This window comes from Eurytemora carolleeae, unplaced genomic scaffold (genome assembly GCF_000591075.1).
Source record: "Eurytemora carolleeae unplaced genomic scaffold, Eaff_2.0 scaffold897, whole genome shotgun sequence".
Taxonomy (NCBI): domain Eukaryota; kingdom Metazoa; phylum Arthropoda; class Copepoda; order Calanoida; family Temoridae; genus Eurytemora; species Eurytemora carolleeae.
In genome coordinates, this window is record NW_019396905.1 from 87740 (window position 1) to 94829 (window position 7090).

Here is a 7090-nt window from a genome sequence, read left to right on the forward strand (position 1 = left end):
CCCTTTTAACCCCCCCCCCCCCCCTCCTTAACGACCCGCCTCTCATTTAGGTACACCTGTCTATACCCTACCGGGGAATTAATAATGTCAACCACAAAAATAAACATATATTTAGAAAAAAGGTGAAAAGTATTTTTTTATGTTGTATTTTTATAGCTTACAGGTGATCAGGAGGACAAATTAGAATTATTAGATAGTATCTGAAATTAATATATCTATGTAATAAAACAAGACATTCGTATGTATATATGTTGCCAAACGGCTGGACCGATTGAGCTGAAATTTTTTGTGGACACTCAGTGGTGGCCTCCGGCCGGGGGGGGGGTGTTGTATGCAAAAAAAATTTCAAAATTTTTTCCTCGGGCAACGCCGGGCATTTCAGTTAGCATTTACATAAAGGTGAAATGTATTGTATACATTTATAAGCTGTATTCCAATCTGTATTCCAAGCTGTATTCCAAGCTGTATTCCAAGCTGTATTCCAAGCTGTATTCCAAGCTGTATTTCAAGCTTTATCTCAAGCTATATTCCAATCTGTATTCCAAGCTGTATTCCAAGCTGTATTCCAAGCTGTATTCCAAGCTGTATTCCAAGCTGAAGTGTAAACTGTATTCCAAGCTGTATTCAAAGCTGCATTTAAAGCTGAAATCTAAACTGTATACCAAGCTATATCTCAAGCTATATTCCAAGTTGTATTCAAAGCTGTATTCCAAGCTGAAGTGTAAACTGTATTCCAAGCTATATCTCAAGCTATATTCCAAATTGTATTCAAAGCTGCATTTCAAGCTGAAATCTAAACTGTATTCCAAGCTATATCTCAAGCTATATTCCAAGTTGTATTCCAAGCTGTATTCCAAACTACATTCTAAGCTGTATGCATATAGATGATATATGTATATACAAAACTGTATTTCTATCTGCATAAGAATAACGCAGATGAAATTGTTGCGCTATTTTCGGAAAACATTAATTACAGGGTGTCTGTACAGCACTAGAGATGGGCATCGCTTTCCTCAACGAACGAATTATTAAAAAGCGAGCGAAATTCTTTGTGAACGATGTTGTCGTTCAGAAAAATCAAAGAACAATGGACAAACGAAATGAATAGTTCAGAAAAACAATAAAAACGAATGTGAAAAACAAAACGATTGATTTAAAATCGTTAACGATCGTTCGCATTTTATTGATACAAACGAATAACTTAAAAATGTTCACTGAACGACTGAACAAAAAAATAACGAAATGGGACGTTAACGAACGATGAACGTACAAATCTAAAATAATCCGAACGCGCCCATCTTTACATATCACCCTGTATGAGAAGGGCAGCTGCCTGTAGATTAATGAGTAAAATTAAAATGACAAACTTCTGTATTTACAAATTATACCTTTTAAGCCATTTAATCCCCAAAGTTGGAAAACAACCTTCGTACAGTCAGGATTGGAATTTTAATACTTCAAACATACAAACATACAAACATACAAACAAACATACAAACACACAAACATACAAACAAACATACAAACATACAAACAGGGTGACTCACAAATACTTGAGACTTTAAAGACGACCTGAAACTGTTAAAATTCTGTAGATTTTGTCTTCTGCTTTAAACATTTAATCATAATACAGGGTTACCCACAAAGGATGAGAATTCAATGACGACCAAAAATCTAAATAAGTCTTTAAATGTTCTGCTAAACGATTTGGCACAGAAAGAATCAAGTTTTCAGCTGCAGGGAACCACAACTGTGTATAAAAAGTCTGTATAAGTTCTGTACAGTCATCTCTTCAGTCTCATTCTTTGTGGTTAACCCTGTATAGTATATATATATAGAAGGGTAGACTTATATTCAAAGTTTTAAATTTATATTGGATCATAAAAGGATTATTTAGCAATATCCTGTCGTGTTGGGGCAGGGGGGGATTAACAAAATTTGAGAGTGAAATAATTGTCCAAATATTATTAAAAGATATTACCTAAGAAATGGATGGAATTAGGAGCCAAGCCTCGAATAGAGGGAGTAAAGTGGGGGTTGGGGGTCATTTAAACTCCCATTTCCACTTTGACGGTGAGGAGGGGGGTTGGGAGATCATATAACCTCCCCACGTGGATTTAAAGGTTCTGACAATAAGTCCCGATAACTGTGACTTTCGATCCCAATTTGACCCATTAAACATAATTTTTTAGCCCTTTTTCTTAAATAATTTTTTGTCGGCATATACATTTTGAATGAAAAAGTATTGAACGACAAATCGATAAATTAAAAGTTTTTTCCTCATAGACCAAAACATGATTAATTTAAAATAGAAGAAACCGAATGCTTCTCACTGTGGTTAGTCCGGAGTGCCCCATCCCTCCTGTGAACATTTTTTTTTGTGATGGAAGAGATTAATTGAACCTTTTCCGCAAAAACACAACTTTTCTGATCTCTAAATATTTGCAACCTGATGATGTAAACTTTGATATTTCAAACTTAGATTATTTAATCTAACAAAATTTATATAGTATAAAACCTCTAAGGTCTACCTCATTAGGTTGGAAGATGTAGGGATTAGAAAATAAGAGTTTGTGGCAAAGACTGGATTTATTTTCGGATAAAATGAGACTTTATTCACGACCTCAAGTTCACTACCATGATATTTAATTTAAATTTAGTTAATGTGCAGAAAAACAAATAAAATATATCTTTAATTGCAAATAAAATATATCTTTAATTCCAAATAAAATATATCTTTAATTACAAATAAAATATATCTTTAATTCCAAATAAATATATCTTTAATTCCAAATAAAATATATCTCTAATTGCAAATAAAATATATCTTTAATTCCAAATAAAATATATCTTTAATTCCAAATGAAATATATCTTTAATTGTAAAAAAATAACTTTAATTCCAAATAAAATATATCTTTAATTCCAAATAAAATATATCTTTAATTCCAAATAAAATATATCTTTAATTCCAAATAAAATATATCTTTAATTACAAATAAAATATATCTTTAATTCCAAAAAAATATAACTTTAATTCCAAATAACTTATTAAACTTAAAAGTCCTTTCAGGATAAATAAATGAATGAAAAATGTTGATAAATTGACGGAATAGAATTTTTTTGATGAAATAAAACATGAATTTTAGTGTTGTTCAGCAAAAGAACATAAATAAGGATGCATGGTGGGGTAAAATTGCAAGATTAACTTAAATTCAACTTAATTGAAAAATGACAAGATGAAGACATATCATTGCATAAAAAAGAAAATATGTCCTTCACACTTTTGGGTGTCATAAAAAAGATGAGTTTTTTTTATGGATTCGTATATTCGTTTTAAAATTTCACAAAATGGTGTACCAACTCTATTATCATATTTATACCACAATTTACATATATATTTGACCCTCTCGGTTTAAATCTATATTCATAAATCCTCCCACTACCCCTCTCTCCTATTTTTTGTCTCTCCTGCCTCTACCACCATTCTCTCCCTTCTCGCCCGTAGTTTTTCTTCATTTAAATCCATCCCCCCCCCCTGCTACATCTTCTTATCCCTCCTTCCCCTCCGGCCTCCTACCATACATCCCCCTCTCCTTTTCCTCATTCCCTCCTCCTTCTTTCATCTTTCTCCCAGCCCTCCCTCTCTCCCATCCCGTTCCTCACTCTTTCCCATCCCGTTCCTCACTCTCTCCCATCCCGTTCCTCACTCTTTCCCATCCCGTTCCTCACTCTTCCCCATCCCGTTCCTCACTCTTCCCCATCCCGTTCCTCTCTTTTTCCAACCCCCCTTCCCTTCCCTCCCCCTCTTCTATTTCCCTCGCAACATTCTTATTTATTTATCTCCTCGTTAACTTTTTACAATGTACATGATACATCTTAGCTAAAACTGCTAAATTGGGTGTAATACAACCCACTCCCCTTCTTACCTACCCCTCCACCCTCCAAACCCTCCCTCCCCTCCCTCTTCCTTCCTCCTCTTCCCTTCCCCCCCCCCCGTTCTTTTTGTTGTTTGTTTTTTATTTCAATCCTCGAAAAATAAGCAGTTTTATTTCTATCTTTTCTTTATATAAGAACGCAGAACGAATAATATCCAAATTGAATATTTTTGCCCATACTATTTTCTCTAATCAGTTTCAGTTTGAGAATTGAGAGGTTATCCGATAATTGAGATTTCAAGTTTCAAAACTTGATTGAGCTGTAAGCGCAATGCCCGATTCATAAAGGTACCCTTTAAAGTATGAATCATATATCAATGTTTATCATTTTGAAAATTGATTTTTTCAAATGGGGGTTCTCTACAAAAGTGACTAGTGCATTTCTACTGAATGAAAAATTATAGGAATGAACAGAATTTAACACTGTTAAATGTTAAACCTAAAAAAACGACATTATCTTCCATATTATTGATCAGATAAAGGTTTCAATGTTTCCGTTGTGAATCAAACATTGTCATTTTTCCATGGAGGGTCACTTAATTTAGATTACGCTTACAGTCCCTTACAAGAAATTAAAACTGATTCTGTAATCTGACAAATTTCCCAACCACAAAAGTCGGTTTCTGATATGAGATCTGCAATATTCCAGTTTTTATTCATTTTCTACAATTCTTTATCTTTCAATACTTGACTAATTTTCTTTTGACGTTTTTACAGCGTTTCTAGATGTTTAAATCATTCATTTTCGTTCATTAAATCTATCATTAAACAAAATATAGAAAAAGGGTAGAGGGGAGCCGGAAGGGGGATAAAATAAAATAAATTGAAACTGTTTATATTTCAAACTATAACCCCCCACTCCTTACCTTCTCTCAACGTCTCAAGTTCTCATGTTTTGTTAAAATTTCTAAAAATTGAATTGATTGTTTAGATTTAAACAAACAAATGTTTAAATCCTTCAAAGGAACAAATACTCCCTCCAAATTCTAATTTTCTGATCCCTTTATCTTTGCAACTTGATGAAGTATAACTTTCATTTTCCGAAATATGAAGTCTGATAGATCAAATAGTCTAAGTTTGAAATATAAAAGGTTATAAAGATATATGGACTAGAAAATAAGGATTTGTGACGAGTGAGAAGTTCCATGTCTCCCCCTCTTTGCTCTTTAATGAACTTTAACACCTTCTGTTTGTCAGTTTTTTGTTCACCCCCCCTTCTTAATAAACCCCACCCCACCCCCCCCCCCATTCCCCCCCCCCCCCTCTCCCCGTCCATCAATCCAATTCGCTCCTGCTAAACTATGAAATTGTTAAACTCGACTAATGGGGATTTTTAACAAAGCATTTCTTGAATAAAAACTTGAAAAGAGGGATTTTCAGCGACAAAGATGGATTTATTTTCCACTTCAGCCCTCACATCAAGTCACTATAGGGTATCAAAAAAAGTTTACAAAACTAGATAAAAAATTTTAAAATAAAAAAACATATATTTGTAACCAAAAAATAATGTTTTATTACATTTTTCACATTTCCTTCATAATTGTTGAAAAATAATTCCACAAAATTAATTTTTAGACACTCTGTTTCTAATGTAAAGGACCTTTAAATCTTCCTGCACAATTTCTTTCGGAAGGGGGGGGGGGAAGGCTGTTCACCCCCCCCTTAAACCCATTCCTTTTATAAGAATTTCATGAGACAAAATGTTGAGGTTTTATTTACGTCAATATTTGTACATTTTTTACGCAACTAATTTAACCTGGGAGTGGAAATATTTGGTATGCGTATCATAAATAAAGTTTTATGGCGGGGGGCCCTTTTTCTCTTCTTGCGTCATTATAGCGTTCCTCGTAGAACATAACTGCGTAGATAAAGAATAGAAACCCATTATGCTAATTCATAATTACAGTTTGAGTTTCGATCAGTCGTCTTCGTTCATTATTCATTAATTTTTAACAGGTGAAATATTTATGAAATCTGTCAATGCCGCACCTATTTACAAAACAAGCAAAAAGACCCCTCGGCGAACAAAAACAGCCCGCTAATTACAAATAAAATATATCTTTAATTCCAAATAAAATATATCTTTAACCTGTCTATACCCTACCGGGGAATTAATAATGTCAACCACAAAAATAAACATATATTTAGAAAAAAGGTGAAAAGTATTTTTTTATGTTGTATTACTCCACCTGAAAATTGTGTACATTTAAACTGATCTTCCCCAATATGAATGGTTTAAATCGGATTTAGTTAGTATGAAAGACCAATCCCGCGTTCTTTGTTTAAACTTCTTGCGCGGCTTTTTCTCCTGGGCGCTTCCATCTTGATTTTCTTCTGGGCGCTTTCATCTTGGTTTTAGAACTCTTTTTGTTTATTTTTATCCACTTTCTCTTTATATAGAATATACACGTGTTATTAAATTCATTGTGTTGTTAACTACTGATAACGTTGTTATTGTCAAATCAATCGACAATTCATCTACTCCCGAAACAATGAATGGGATAAAGTTTAAGCCTAGGACATATATTCCATGGTCAGCGCTAATCAGAATACTTTTTAATAATTGATTTATTACTTTACTTGATTCATTAATAGCTCTGATCAATCCACTAATCAATCAATCAATCGATCGATAAATCCGTATGTATACACTATAGCCTATGGCATATGTACAAAAGAAACGTTTTACGGTGGATAAGTGGATAAAGATCTTTAAATCCAGGATTAAATCTTATATCAATTAATATGTAAAATATCAAATACTGCTTTAAAAGGACTGTACAAGCTTAATTTATGCAAAGATGGATGGCAATGCCCGATTCTCAACGATTGAAAACTGATTTTTTTTCAATTGTGCAGTTTCTCTTCGAAACAGGCCCTTTAAGTAAAGACATTATAGTACTTACGTTTAAGAAAAGTGAATAAACTTAATTCTAGGTTGAATATTGGTTATAATAGTTAGTTTTAGTCAATTGATAAATACTTTAAATGAAACTATGAATTCCGTAAGATTAACTAGTCTCAGTTTAAAATATAAATTGTTTACACCATCAGGTTGCAAACATATAGGGATTAGAAAATTTGAGTTTGTGGTAAAAACTCTAAAATCACAAACTGATTTTACCGTAAAAAGACGTGCAGTTTGTAATTTGA